This window comes from Aythya ferina (assembly GCF_964211825.1).
Source record: "Aythya ferina genome assembly, chromosome: 11".
In the NCBI taxonomy this organism is placed as follows: Eukaryota; Metazoa; Chordata; class Aves; order Anseriformes; family Anatidae; genus Aythya; species Aythya ferina.
This window is the reverse complement of record NC_140307.1, coordinates 18,207,006-18,223,044: the sequence shown is the minus strand read 5'-3', so window position 1 is coordinate 18,223,044 and position 16,039 is coordinate 18,207,006. Positions and strand designations below refer to the sequence as shown.

Below are 16,039 nucleotides of genomic sequence, written 5' to 3'. Positions count from 1 at the left end.
AGGCATACTTACTCTTCTGAAAGTAGTCACAATGAACAACTAGGAGTGAAGAAGCACTAGAAGCATCTTCTGTGCCGTTGGGATTCAGAGTGAAGCATTAGCCACCCTTTCTCCTTGGTACTGTTCTATCACAGCATGCAAACGGCCCAAGGCTGTGATTTGGGTTGCCAAATCTTTAGTTCTCGTATAATCTCTTTTCTCAGGAGAAATAATGTCTCCTTTTTGGTTATCCAAAACGTTTCCAGTCTTTGTGATTTGATTATTTGTAGACATGTGGAATTTCAGCATTTGCTACTTCAGTGAAATTGCTACTTTTTGTTAGTTTTGTTACTTCCACCTAGATGATCTTCAGCACTACCACTGAAGTACAATATGATGGTGAGGCTTTCAAATTCTTTTAAATGTTGCCAGATAACGTAGTGTTAGTATTCTCAGTAGAGTTTGGGCAGTTAGTTTTTTCTTTGTTTTCCTGAACAGATTCATTGACATTTAATTCAGTTCAACAAAAGTTTTGTCTTTAGACCAGTGAACGTGTCAGCAATATCATTTGTATGGTTAGAAGTCAGACACCTAAATACCTGGTTTAATTGGGGATTTTCATTTGAATGATAGACTGGAGAAGTACCTGACGTTGTAAAAGTCCCTACAAGCTGGTGAATGTCATACTTAGTTTAGTACACTCGGTAGTATCATTACCGTTATAGAACTGGTTATCATTGTTGGAATTTGGTTTGGATGCTGGATTTACCGTTCCGTACTATGTCTGTATTGAAGATGATTGCTGGCAGTTCTTACTGTTCCCTTAGCAAACTTCTATATAAATTCTCATCGTATCAGCCATTTGGGGAATATTGCTGTGTATGCAAATTATCTCTCTGCCTTAACCCTTTCCTCTGAGGGAAGGTAACTGTGGATTTCTGTGTGTAAAAAAAAAAAAAAGTGTCAGTGAACAAAGGTTATTGGCATAATGGCTCCATCTGTGCAGATAAATCTAGCAGTGAACAAGTCCTTGCTCAAGTGCCCTGCCTGATCTTCTTCCTGCATGAGACCAACAGGAGTCAAGTTGTCAGGCAGCTGTTTGCTCATGCAGCCAGTACTGTGCACGTGGTGGCTTGAGCTTAGCTGTGTTTGGCTTTAGAGAAAGCCAATTGCCAGGATGTAATGCATGTTGGCCTTCTTGCTCTTTTGATTTTCTTTTTTGTGTTTTTGACTTCCCTTAGTGTTCCCTAGTATTAGAGGTCATGAAAATAGTTCTAGGGAGACTTGTGTTGGTTTGTGTGAAGTGGAATTCAATAATGATGTGTCTTTAAAAGCATATTGTCTGTAAAATGTAACTGGAGCTGGGAACGGGAAACTTTTGAATTAATTGTCATGTTTGCCTTTTGGTTTTATGTCATGTCCCGGGACAAGTTGTGAGTGTTTAAGGACACAATAGTCTTTCAGAAAGGAGTTCTGCTTAAAAATCTGCTTTTAATATGAGAGATACTGGAAATGGGCACTAGCTGTAGGCTTTTGATCTACTGAAAGGTCTGCGTGTCTTTCAAATGCTAATTAAAAAGAGTATTTTTTGCAGAACTTTTTTTTTAATCGAGAAAAACAAAAACCTTTTTAAGTACTTCACATTATAGAAGAGATCCTTTTTAATGAAGATGTTAGCAAGAAAGGTTAACCAGCTTGAGTACAAGTATCCTTATTTTAGGTCTTCTTCCTTAGTGTACTACATACATGGTACGTGCACAGGTACCTCCTGGTACCTCTTCTAAATAGAACAGAATTTATCTGTGTTTCTATGATTTGGGGCTGAGAAAATTTAAAAACCTTAACTGATATTAACTTAATTGGTACTTGGAATGGACAGACAAGCAGGTGTGAAGTCAGATGATGTTGCCTTTTGTTTTATACTTTATATATATATATAATTGAGTATGGAGACAACTAATAATGAGATACTAAGCACTACAGTATTTCTTGTATGCTGAAGTACAGCTATACAGTTATTTTAATGTAAATTTAGTTATGGCATCTAGCTAAGAGTAGGATGTTAGTGGAGAAGTTCATAGGCAGTTTCTCCCTGCTGATAAATTTACTCTGGGAAATTGGTGTCATTATTAGTTTAGGTTATGTTCTATAGGATTTTTTCCTTTTCTGGAGGAATGTAAGTGACAGTGATAAAGAATGGCTGTGTGTGTGATAGCGGTGGGGTTAAGCATGCTGAAAGATTCAAAATTGCAAGAGTGAGGGGAAAAAATGAAACTGAATTTGCTTATTTATTATATTATTATTGATACTTATTGTTTCACTACAGTACCTGCTGCTGTGTATTGGTAGAAAGCTTGTGTGATTGGAGTGCAGGGCTGTTGCATTTTGGTTTTTCTCCTCTTTTTCCAGCTATTACTGAATAAATTAATGGATACTGTTCTTGATATTCACTTATTATGCCAGCTTGCTTTTCCCTTAGAAGATCATAATATCATCCCTTTTTCACTGCCTTAAAGAAAAATAGACTCGTTTGTGCAGGGTCAGACATGCATATAATATTACTGATTTTTTTACAAGTGTGTTTGATGTACATGGCTTAGATTTTTGCAGTCAAATGCTATTATACTGTAAATACTCTCTCAAGTGAGATTTGTAGGGAGAAATAACATTCTCCACTAGAATAACCCTATTATTATATATGTTAAAACCTTTACATGGATCATAGTAGCTAGAATTCTAGTTCTACCCTAAAACTAGTCACTTGAAAATGGCTTTTATAACCCACGTAAAGTTTTCTCTTACATCAAAAATTCTCTTTGGTTGGTGTTTCAGGTACTAAGCTTTGTCACAATACCTTCGTTAGGAGCTTAGGCTGGTCTTCTGGATCATATGAAGTCATCAGGCTTTGCATTTCATTTATAGAAAATGCTTATGAGCACCTTGTAATGTACTGTAATCTTATTAGGTCAAGTTGCTGGTGTTTTGTGTCAGGTTTGTTCTTTGTATCCCTTCGTGCCGAAGGGTATCGTTGATAATAAATACCGTCTCGAGTGTTCTTGATTTTAATAAAAATAAAAGATTTAGTTGTAGCTTTATAAATACTTAAGAAGCATGCTGGTCTTGCATTTGGCTGGGTACAAAAGGCAATGCGCTGCTATATACTTACAGCATCTGGCTCTGAGCTGTTCTTGCTTTTGAATTAAATATTTTGGGGAGTGTTTTGCTTCTAAAAACCTTTTATAGGGTAATATCCATATCTCTTCTTCAAAGCTACAAACAAAACAGTTTGACTGTGATTTTAATTTGAATACTTTCCATTTACATCCTTGAGACTTCTCTGTAAAGCTTTCTTTAACAGTTCTTGACATTGCTACCTCAAGGCATTGAGCCAGCATGTGCAATCTCAAGCGAGCAGACCCAGCGTTCGAATCCCAGCCTGCTTGCTCAAGGAGGCATTTTGCTCAAATCCTTAGGGGAATGTTGACCTTGTCTGCTTCAAAAAGTAGCACCTGCTGGCTAACCAGGAGGGGCATGGAATGAATTCGGACAAGGGTACTTTGGTCTTGCTAGGCTGCAGTACAAAACTTTGGGGTTAGAAGGGCTGAAGAAGTACTTGACTCAGAGTAGACAGAAAACAAACAGGACTGAAGATCGCTGTGAGAGAAGCACTGTTTTGATCCATACCTGATGCTCTTTAGTCATGTCTTAGCACTCAAAGCGTAATTTTCCTCGGTTTTACCTGTTACTCGTTTCTTCGTTTGATTGTTTTAATTAATATCACCTATTTGAGGCACTAATTTTGCACAAAAGTGGTCCAAACACTTTGCAGGAAATAATAACTCTCTTACAAAGGAGTGTAATGCAGAGGGATCTCAGCAGTTCTTTAAGTTGTTAATTTTTAGTTTTGTAGAACAAAAGTAGAGCAAGGAGAAACTGATTTCGGTTTGCAAGGTCAGTATATAAAATGCTATTCACAGCTTTTTATCTCATTTTGTAGTTTTATGGTCTGTGTGTCTAATGAAAAGTAATATATTTGTTAGGGAGCAGCAATGAGATTTCATGCTGTTATTTCCAGAGGATTGCTAATACAAAAGAAAACCAATGTTTTTGTTTCAGCTACATTTGCATAGACTTAATCACAGCTATTGTGCAGTTTTGAGCTGAGAGTTACAAATGCACAGGGTTGTGTTTAAGCGGAGTTCTTTTTTCTCTTCATTCCTTCACCAAAAAGAAAAAAAAGCCTTCCATTGCAGGAGAGCAGGTTGTCTAGAAGGAAAAGAAAATATCATCTGTATTATATATAGCTCCAAATCAGCATTTTTTAAAATGAAGCTATAGAGTTATTGAGTGTTAAATTCTAGACTGCGTTTAGTAGGGTAAATTGCTTATAATTCTGGAAGCACTGATCCTGATAGGAAAGGGTGATAATTAGTTTCTAATATGGACAGAATTGCTGTTATTAGCTGTGCTCCACATGTTTGCTTTCCCTGTGGCATTCCTTGGGGTGCAGCAGATGGATGAACAAGGGGCAGAGGTAATGTGTGCCATGATCGGCTGCTGCTTTCCCCCAGGGATACTTCTAGAATGCTGATCTCTTTTTTTATTATCTTTTCTCTCTTTTTTTTTTTTTCCTTTTTCAGCAACTTTGCTGAGATGTATCAGAATTAATTTATGATATTGTTTCTTTGTAGTCCATTAATTAATCCATTTACTATTAATATATTAGCTTCTTTAAAAAGAGCAGACTTCTGCACGTGTGACTTGGTAAGATTTAAGTAAGGTAATGGCAATATCATGCTTAAATACTCTTCTCCTTTCGGTGAGGTTGTGGCATTCATAACCTGACATTGCCTGCTACTGTTAACTTGATCTGTAACATGATCAGCTCCTTTTAAGTTGGAAAGGGAATGTTATTGTGGCACCTGAATCACAGAGTGGAGTCTGCTTTTGAGGACAGTTGTCCTTTTCCTTTCCATCTATCCTAGTCAAGTCTGCTCTAATTTTCCTTTCTGCTCTTGACTTAAACGTGTGAGGTGTGTGTGTGTTTTGTTTTGTTTTTCTTCTTAAAGCCAAATCTATTCGAGGTTGTAACGTGACCATCTTCCTTATTTGTCATCCAAATAAGTAGTCTTGCTTGGGTGGGAACAAATAGAGGCTGACTCTCCCCATATTTCAGTTAGGAGGAAGCCCAGCATCCGTGTAGCAGCTCCCACCTGGTGGCATAGCTGCAGGCTCTGAGCTCGCAGGGAGCCCTGCCTAGTGCAAGTTGTTTGTGGGCCACATGCCTGCATGCTCAGAGGCAGGGCTGTTCGCCTGAAATGTTCCCATGGCGCGTTCGCTGAAACGGTCAGGAAGAGGAAAGGGCAGGGAGCTCTGTGTGTCTGTGCGTGTGCATATGCTGCTTATTAGAAAACATTTTATCTTTGTCAGGTTCTCTTAAAGTGATACATACATGTACCTACTCTTCGGTGTTCAAATATTCTCACTTTGTTTATATCTGGCTTTTATTTTTCTTTATCCTTTACTTGTTTGTTCTCCCACCCAGCCCATCTCACTCCCAAGAAGTCCTCTCATTTGTAATGCAGTCAGTAGTTCCTATCCTGCGTTTATAATTTTGTTTCTATCAGTCAATAATAAAACCTGATGTTTCCTATTTATTAGTCTAGCTGGGACCTTTACATTTGTGTGAAAAATATCTGGTGAAGTGATTCTTACCTTTTCCCGTTTTGGTTCAAAAGACAGATGCAGTAGATGTAAAAGTAGAAGAGAACTATATAAGCTTAATACATTCATTGAAAACGTTTTCCATGCAGAAGCTGCATATAATACTTAAAATTGTACTACAGTGGCACAGATATGGCGCAGGTAACTGTTAGTTTGTAGGTAAACTTACATCCATCAGTATAATCAAGACTGATCTTTACTTACCATTTTAGATATTTTATCATGCCTGTGCTTTCCAACACAAATGCTACAGTTACTATCATATTAAAAACAATTATGATAGCATAAACCAGCATGTGTCCACTGAAAATAGCAAGTCCACATAAAAATCTGTATAGAGTCATGTTATTGTTTATTCCTTTAATAAATGCTCTATGTGGAGATCTAGAGACTGGGCATCTAGAGACTGTCCCAGCTGAAAGTAACAGGGCTTAAATAGCTCTTTCAGACTGGGCTTTAACTGGTGAGAAGCTTTTTATGTTGTTCATGCTGCGTGTTGTTTGCTAGGGTAGAGAGGTACCCATCTTTACAGAGGAACCATAGGGACTATTTCTGATCGCTGTTTTAGGCATTGTTTATTGGAAGATTATAATTCTTATTTGCTATTAAGTAGAGCTTTTTTTTTTTTTTTTTTTTTTTTTTTCCTGGCAGTTCAATGGAATAGTTTCCTGTAAGAAGCAAAGTCTAAGCTTCATGATTTGGCTATAAACCTGTGGACAAGATTACATCTTCTTTACCTTTTGAATTGCGCAATGTAGTCGTTCTAGGCACTGAGACCTGTCTGTAATATTACAGAGCTCTGTAATATTGCACAATTTTGTGTACTGAAAGCTGTGAATAATCAGCTCCTTGATCTCTGCTAGGTTTCAGATTGTTTAGAAATGTGATGCGGAAGTGACTGTTTTGCAGATTGACTTCTCTGTGCCCCTAAAGGCTGCTTCAGAGAGTTAAATTAAGGAAAAACTGCAGATTTTACTTCAGTTCTTTAACTGATAGCTAGTTTTTGAAATGTCATGATGCAGCAGTTCAAGCTGATCATATGAAGGTCATACCAGTGCTGTGAACATCCAAACATCTATTTGCCATTGTAGTATAAGGGTGCCAGAGAACAGTTAGGATCCTGTTCTTGGATGAAATGGTATGAAGAATGTAAGCACTGCTGCAACTAATATTTAATTCCTGATTGCAGGGTTGAGGACATATTCTGTGAAGTATTGCTACATCATCTAGTTATTAGGTCTTATATTGATCAGATTTGAATATCTGACTGAAAAGTATAAGAAAATGCTGCTTTTGCATACCTGCTTTTTTAAAAAAAAATTTTGGTTTGGTTAGTTTTGGTATCAGTGTTTAAAATGAAACAATTTCTGAAATAAATTTCCAATTCCCATAAGTATGATTCAATGCAGATCTGTCAACCTTGAAGTAAAAACCAAGTTGTACTTTCCCCTGTGTCTCCTTTTAAAGGATTGGATGTTAGTGTCAGGCATGTGAAATGCTGGATGAAAACCTCTTCTGCTTTCTCTCCCTTAATCTTACCCTTCAACATCTCAGTGTACACAGTTTGTTGTCTCCCCAAGCCTTTCACATACATATATTAAAATCTGCAATGTTATGCTTTATTAAACACTAATACACTGCTGTAGCAGGTAATGAAAACTTGTAGTTGATTGTATTTCTCAATCATAGGTAGCTGTGTTTATCTGGACAATTGTATTGTGAACATTTTGCTGATTCTGTTGCCCAAATGGTAACATTCAGTGGGAATATTTAAAAAACAAACTAACTCTTTTTCTGGAATTAAATGTCAGTGTCACTTGATTCTTCAATCACTTCATCAGTATTTCATCAGTCACTGGAGGAGTCTTGTTGCAGAGTTCTTTTCTTTTTAGTATGTTGAAGTGTGTTTCTTTAAAAAAAAAAAAAAAAAAAAAAAAAAAAGTCTGATAGTCTTCTAGTTTATGACTTCTGCTATGAGTAAATTGCTTCTCCTGAAATTTCTAGCTAAAAAGTCAGAAGAAATCCTGCAGTGATGCAGCTATTGATTTCTCAAGTGAGATTTTTCCTAGTATGCCAGAGAATAATGCCTGTTGACTGTAACTTAGAAATGAAAAAAAAAATCAGCTCACAGTATCTGTAGATTCTAAATTCAAATTTAATGTGTGTTTAAAGTAACTTTGCTTAAATGTTTTTAAATTGTTTTTGTAAAACTCTTTTTACTCTTAACTCCTTTCAGATGTTTCTTGCTACATCTGAGTTAGAAAATACTTTGTATGCATTTGGGAAAACAGTGAAAAGAGTAACAGAATTTTACTTCATTGTGAAGGCAGTCAGCTTTTCTCAGTCTTTGGTAGAGGTGGCACTTGATTGGTTTCAGCAAAATTTACCTCTTTGTATCAGTCTAGAGCTGCTTCTGTAGAGAAGATGCTGGGGCAGGTGCACTCTTTCAAAGTGCTGAGACAAACATAGCAATGAAAGTTTCTTGGTGGCACTGTGCTGGAACACACAGCATTTTCAGAGAAATTGGTGACTTTAAGATGGATCTCCATGGTTAAATGCCAGATCGTCTCAATGGGCATCAAACCTACTGAAACGTGCTCTGTTTGGCTCGTGGTGTTGGTTTTGTATTTTTAATGTTGCTGTCTAATTGTAATAGAAAAATATCTCCTGCAGGTTTAGAATTACTCGTGATTTTCAGAGATCTTTATTTTTCCTTTCTGTTTTTACCCAGAATATTTTAACTTGAATGACTAAAAGAAGAAGCAAATCATTTTGTGATTTATTTGGTCAAGTAGTTCATATACACATGCTTATATTTGCTTTCTGGACTGTGGAGCCATTTCAGGTTTTTATGTTTTCCTCTTTTTTTTTTTTCCTTACTTGTCTGCCTTTGCTACCACATATTACAGATGTGGCCATGCCGTGAAAATCTGTTGACAAGGAAATTGCGCCTTCTGTCTGAGGTTTGTGCCATTTCTAGCACAGTGGCTGCAAGTATTTTTCAGTTTAAGACATTCAGTTGAAGAAACTTCAAATGACTTTCACTTGTACTCTTCTTCCAGTGGTATGGGCGTTGGACACACATTTTAAGCCCACTTGAGAGAAGAAAGTTGTTTTTTCAATACTTTAAACTGGCCTCTCAAAATAGTCATAGTGCTGATTAAGGCTCTTATAAAATTTTTCATAACCTGTGAAGACTCAAATCTCAGTTTATTTCTCTGAGAACTTCAATATTTCTTTTAGCTAGTCTTAAAAATCTTATCTGCTGTTTATAACCATTAAGTATATACCTAGATACTGCTTCATCAAGTTTTTATCCCTGTATATGATTTTGCCATGTCAAAAAGAAACTGTAACATTACAGTAGTTTGACTTAAGGCGCTATTGGAGCAAGTATGCATTAGAAAATTCTTTTTATAAATCTTAAATCTCTGCAGTTCCATAACAACTTCATGAGTTTGATCTAGGTCTGCTTACAGAAAACTTCATTTGTAAGACAGGATCCCAAAGAAGTTTTTGAAAATCCTGATCCCCTTGAAGATCAGAAATGACAGTGTCCTAACATTAGAAGGTCCTGAAGTTGTAGGGAAATGGTTTCTGTCACTGCCTATGATGATCCTGGCAGTGACATTGAAATATATTGCGGAGTTTCTTAACTATAATGGCGTTCTAAACTGGTAGACAATTCAAAGTAGTTTGTAGGCTGAAAAACTTGAGGATGCTTCTGTTTCGGTATTTGCAATGGTGACAGCAAATAAAGCTTTGCTCTGAGATAGTTTCTCTGTTATTTGATACCCCCACTTATGCATATGAACAGAGTGACACATCAAATACTCTGGTCATGTACTAAAGTAATTCCTTCATACTCTTAAGTAAATAGGCTGAAGAGTACAGGGTTCTTTGGCGCAGGGAGTTCTGCTGATAAGATCTTATTCAAAGGTTTTGTTATTCAAAGAACCTCCTGGTTTCTTTGTCTGCGTAATTGATAATGTGAGTGTTCTGGATTAGTAGATGGATTCCTTGTTTTTAATGCAAAAAAAAATCAAACATGCAAGAATATGACTTGTCACAAGCAGGTTCCGAAACAAATGCTTTGTTAGATCAACCCATTGACCGTTACTGCTGGCGTGTGTTGTGTGAGTAATTAGATGGAGTCTGAACTGTTTGTATAGCGGACAGCCGGATCCACGTACAGTACCTGGGTACGTACTGGAGAGGATGAAAACTTGGAGAACCTCAGTGAAAACAGTGTCCCAAAGGGAAGTATTGGCAGACAGGAAGTAATTGTCTGTAGCATAACAACAGCAAACAAATATGAGATAATGAGGTTAAGTATTTAAAAAACAGTGAGTTGGTTGGAGCCTCATTAGATTTTTATTTTTTTGGCTTTTTTCCTAAGAATGTAAGAACTTTCAGTTTTATAACTTAAAATTAAGTTGTTGCTCCTTCATTCAAGGAGCAACTCTGAAATGTCTGGGTCAACATAGCAGAATTAAATGTATGTCAGAGAAATAAATTGTTTTATGTAGCAGGTGTTTTCTGTTCTAGTTTCTTGCTGACATCAACAGAAAGTTTAGATTAAAACTGATATCTTGTCTGGTGTGTCTGATGCTTTCAGAGGACAGATACAATTATATTAATTCTCATTATCCTTTTCACTGTGTAGTGTATTAATAATACATTTTCTTTTACGTCTGACCAGTTTTTCATGTTTTAATAATAAGAAATTTGAATTGTAGTACAGTATGTATTTTAAATTTTTTGAACTATAGTAGACTTAGAGTATCTGTGATTTTTTATAAGCAGTTCTGTGTAGGAGTTCTTGACATTAAATTTGTTAAACAGCCGATCACAGTGGTGGATCTCTTCTGCCGCAGAAAAGCAGTTTACTCAAGTACTACTCCTGTGATGAAACAGTTACTTTCTTAATTATAGGTGGTTTTCATCTGCCTCCACGTTACATTAAAGCAAAATCATTCCTGTGCTGTTTGTCAAGAGGACAAGGAAGAATATGCGCATGTGTATAGCGCGTTAGATTATTGCCTGTTCAACAGCATGAACTCATGGCTCATCCTAAATAGGGAACTTGACGTATGCAGCTTCATTTTTGCTGATACACTTTTAGAATACTGACCTCTACAGGTGGTTCATTCTTCATCTTTATACTGCTGGTGACCTTGAATTACTTTTATTTTATTTACTTCTCAAATGCAATGTGTTCTGCTGAGAGATTTCCCTTTCAAATGAGGCTGACACCACCAAAGAAAGAAGAAAAAAATAGTAAAAAGCTACCTAAAGCTGGTGGTTCTTACCTTTACCCTATCTCTCATCAGTAGTATATTCTGTCTTTCCAAACCTTTCAGGGCTACAGCCATACTTGTGAGCACTCATTTCAGACAGAGCATTAAACTTCAATGCATTTTGTAGTTTCAGAGTGTTCATGAAGTCGATTTCTAGATTTGTTCTTGAAACTTCTGTTGTTTCAATAAATTCTGTCAGTGGAAACGTTGTTTTATATTCTTTTAGTATGTTTTTAGGATGAACTACTTGTACCTGTGCTATGAGCTGCTTGATATGATTTAATTTGGAGCTCTCGGCTGCTGTTAACAACTGAGCTACTCAGACCTGCTGTGAACTGGCTGCAGTCTGGAAGCTTAACTGAGTTAAGATTGCTGCAGTTACAGACTAATTTCGGAGCTGTTTTGAAAATGTCTGGCTGAGTGATTTTTCTTGTGTAAAAAATGACATACACCTAATAAGTACACAGTTATATTTGTAGGATTTCTGTTAGACCAAATACCGAGTCTGATATACCTGTTTGAGGGAGAGATGTGTCCTTCTATTTTTTTTTTTTTGATTTTCTGTTCAGTAGAAATTTCATTATGAGGCTTACAAGAATTTTTCTAAAGCTTACTATTAGAATGAGGGATGTGGTTGAGATGTAGTTGAGTCTTACTTGAAAACATGTTAAGCACAGCACTAGATCAGTACAGGCATCACATCAAATTCTTCTGTTATTTGTCTGTGGCTAGCATTGTAGATGGCATTACTCTGGATTTAATCAAGTGCAGTGAATATAGAATTTAGTCTTCAAATGTATTTCATTGCTAATGGAAAAGGAAATGAAGTAGCTTAGCTTCATCTGTATTATCAGACTCTTTGTGAAGTGCTAAACTCTGGTTTTACAATGAAAGAGTTATGCTGTTTGATTGACATCCTGTAGGAATAGGATGCATTGGTGTCTTCAAGCTTAAAGAAATCTTAAAAACCGAACTAGGGCTGGGACAATTTAGAGGCTTCACAGATCTTAAGAGGTCCCACCACACGTGATATTTTGTTTCACTTTGAACTCTCTTAACAGAAAGCAGGTAGAGATTATTTCTCCATGCTGTCTTTTATATGTTGTTTTGTAGTCTATTAGATACAGGATTTCATGGTATTTTTTTTCCCCACTTGTTTCTCCCATAATGGGTTCAGCATTAAGATACTGTTATACTTTCAGTTCTTCAGGAAAACGAAAACCATGCTAAAGAGATCTTAGGGGCTGAAACATATACAGTGTTATGGTTTCTTGGTAAGTGATTCAGGGTTAATGTCTTATTCAAGGCTTAAACAAGGATGTTTAAAAATTCAGTGAAGTTGAAAAGGTAAATGGATGCAGCTTGAAACTTACTTCTTGCTTTTTAAAGTATAACCAACCAAGGAATTAAAATCCTGAAGGCAATCTGTGTTCTTTAATACTGAAGTTGGTATTATAATCAGTAATACGTGTGTTGTTTTTTTTTTTTTTTTTTTTAAGTCCAAATTGCCAATATACATACCTGAGTGTGATATGTGTGTACTTCCTTTTAAGCTTTGTATCTTAAGATATATGTAGTGAAATAAAGAAGAATTGCTACTGAAGCTTTTTGTACTTGAGTTTTTCTATTCAGTTCACATGCATCCTGTCAGGTGCCTCAGTGTGCATTTGTTTAATTTTCTGGGCTTTCATATCACTTTTGAAAACTCTGTAAAGTACTTGTGAACGTGTTGGTGTGGCTGTCTGAGGGAAATCCCTGGTAGGTCTGTGGAAAGGCACAAAAGGACATGAACACTGTCTAGACCTTCCGTTCACATCCGTTTGCATTAACGTGAAGAGTTCAGTTATGAATTCACTTCATTTTAGAAGTATTCCTTCATTTTCTTACAAGTATGAGCCTGCTTCTTCTGAAGAAGTATGTTCTGCATGCTTAGTCAGTGAAAACTTCTTTCAAAGCTATGTACGATATTTAGTCTGAATTGCCTCATGCGTTATGTGAGTGAATCTTCAGAATGCTACCTAGCAGGTCAGTGTCTTTTTTCTGAACTTATGTCAGTAATTTTTCAAACATAAGCTGTGTGGAGAGACACTTGATGCCTTTAGAACCCTCAAATAATGGAGTCTATAAAAAACAAAAAACAAAAACCATTTTTAAAGGTAGTTATGTTCTCTGTGATTGGAATACAATAAATTCCTTTCCAGATACAAAGTCATGGTTATCCCTTTCAAAAGGCACAAGCTGTTCTTTCATTATGGATATTTTGAGTATTAAACCGAAAGTGAGTAGTCTGTCTTCTGTAAAAATATTTGACAATCCTTAAGAATGGTCACATTCTAATTTCACTGGCTTAGCGAAAGCTGAGCACTTTAAACAGATTTTATTGTATTGGAGTGTTGGAGTATGCAAAAGTAAAGTACAAAGTGAAGCAAAGTCTGAAAGTTGTTGTCAGACATAAAACATAAGCAGTAACATAAAGAGAACTGAGCGCATGATTTAAGGCCAAGAAAACTTAAACTTGAAGCCACCACCTGGAGAGGTGGTGTTTTAAATTGGCTTGTTTTGGCAGTACTTAGGTCATAAAACACAAAAGAGAAAATGGGCTATAAGAATTCATAAATACTGCTTGTTTGGTACAAGGAGCCCGAGACTTGTTTTGGCTGAAATTAACAAAGTACTTACATTTTTGAATAAAGTGCTTTATTTTATTTTATTTTTTTTTGTCTTTAATTGCAGAAGAAATGGAAGGAAAATTCCTGGTTTTGGTTGCTCTTTACCCTGAAGTAACTTAGTTCTATATTTTGGCAAAAATTCTAGCAAGTGAACAGAAAAGTATGAGAGTGAGTGTTCTGGTGATGCCGAACCTTTGGGTAGTCTGTCTGTTCCCTAACACTGAGCAGTTCTGCAACCTTTATTTAAAAACAAACAAATGAAAAAAAAATAAAAACATCACATGTTTGATAATTCCAACGTGCACTTAGTTATTTTCTGACACACTATTCACTGCTGTGGTAAGATGGCCTGATAAAGCCGGTAGTCCTAAAGTAGAATTTCATGCATCACTCCACAGTGAGGTCTTGCCCCTGCCCCCTGCATCCAAGCAATCACTCTGGTTTCAGATCGGTTTCAAAACAGTTTGAATAGTCAGTCTCACATTAGCAAATGCTGAAAGAAGCGAAGGGCTTGCTTCCCTGGCCCTTCCCACAACCCTGACTTTTGGCCTTGCCTTACTCTTGTGCTCTCTCCCCTTCTCTTCTGCCAGCACTGGTGTTCTTCTGGCCCTGTGGTGAGCTACTTCTGTCAGCTAACCTGGCCAGAAGCTAACCAGGTTTGTTTTTCATGCTTGTTTTCTCCTAGCGTCTTTCTGAACCTACAGAGCATTGGTACCAGTATGGGGACAGAAGAAACGTACGCAGGGATATGGGCAGTGGGGACAGCGAAGTGTTAAGGGAAGCAGCATGGCCTGCTTTGGGTGGCAGCCAGCCCTTAGCTGTTAGTAAGACAGGCTTGTGTTTGCATACAGAAAACTTGACTCATGAGCTGTTGTTTGGCAATGGTTCCTCTATCAAAATCCCTTGTGAGAAGTTGATAAACGTTACTGTTTGAAGGCTTACTTTGCATGAGGAGATCTCATGTTAATATTGGTTGCACATGCCTAACAGCTCTGGTTGGAAGCCGTGCTTAGAAGACTGATGGTTACCTCCTTTCTGCAGCGCTAAGGAATTGTAGGTTTTTCAATATCCTTTCAGTTCTTATTCTTGCTTACCTGTAATAGTAAACTGTACAGTATTTGTCTTAATTTTAATGTAAAACCATTTTTTCTGTGTTCTCGTTAAATACCCCTAGAAATCTGGTTTTAATTTTGAGGTGCAAGCGTTATAGGAATGAAACTGTGCGAATGTTTTATGGCTTCATAGAATGAAAGACTTCAAAACATTCTGGGAGGAGAAATATAAGAAAATAATTGGTTATTGATTGCTACTTGTGGCTTGACTAGAGAACATGCAAGTTAATGTTTGGAAGTGTTTAATGCTGTATTATTACCTTAGGAAGGATAATTACATAATAAGGTAAGGATGCTTTTCACCACAGAAAGGCTGTCTTCTGCATTTTGTCAGCTTTCAGCATTTTCCAGCTATAACCTACAGAACTGCTGTAACAGCATACTTTGAGAAGCTGCAGCAAAATTTTTGTTTATTCAAAGTGCTACTTGTCCTCATTTATTTATTTAAAAAAAAAAAAAAAAAATCTGTTAACAATAACAGGTATGTAAGTTCCAGGTGTAGTGTTAAAAAGTGAAGCCAATTAAAAATTGGGTTATTTGAATATAAATTCCAGTTCTAACTTCTCCATTAAATTCTGCTTCTAAAGTGTGTGTGGTTTCTAAAGTGCATTTTATTAATGCTATTTCAGCTCATATAAAACTTGTTCCAAGAAAAGCATTGAAAACTCATTTCTGTAGAAAGTATGGTATTTAGGATTTAAGCAATCAAGAAATGCTGCACAGCCCAGCTGAGCTGTGGAGTACGGAATGAAAAGCTACAAGGAGAAATAGAAAGAAGGGTAGTCAAGTCTTCAAAATGGAGAAAAATAAGTAAGTCTGTCTCTTGGGTAAGAACTCAAGGTAGAGAAATCTTAGCCTCTTCGCTAGAAACTTTAGGTATTTCTAGAATCAGATCCCATCAGATTTAGTAGTTATTTTGGGGATAGAAAAGTAAGTTGTTTTTGTAGCTAGAGTGATAATACTTCGTTCAGTTTGGGATACGTGGATGTTTCTTCTAATTAACAATGTTAAATTGTTGTAATTACTCCTAGTCATTTAAATACCACAGTGCTGAGCATGGAGTTCTGACTCTTCTAGAATTGTTACTTCTGTGTTACTGATCCTCTAAAGGTGTAATTTTGTTTTCGGAAGGTAATCCTTTCAGACTTCAGTGCTGTAGCAACGTGGCTGTGTTAGTAGAAAAATGTTAAAACTTGGATGATCTGGAAGTACAGCAGAAATCAGTAGGTTGCTTAAATACCTGGTAGCTATGAAG

The 16,039-nt window shown here is 36.6% G+C and overlaps 1 protein-coding gene across 8 annotated transcripts in view; it reads left to right on the top strand.

The window, feature by feature from the left end:
* The window catches only part of TCF12 (transcription factor 12), a 158,667-nt gene that overhangs the window by 17,835 nt on the left and 124,793 nt on the right, over nt 1–16,039 (top strand). Inside the window, exon 1 of one of the 8 annotated variants that reach the window (XM_084532356.1) lies at nt 14,709–14,725. The exons of the other annotated variants lie outside the window; for them this stretch is intronic. The gene's annotated coding sequence lies outside the window, so the exon portion shown is untranslated. Of the gene's footprint in view, nt 1–14,708; nt 14,726–16,039 lie in introns of those variants that run through there. 8 annotated transcript variants of the gene reach the window in all.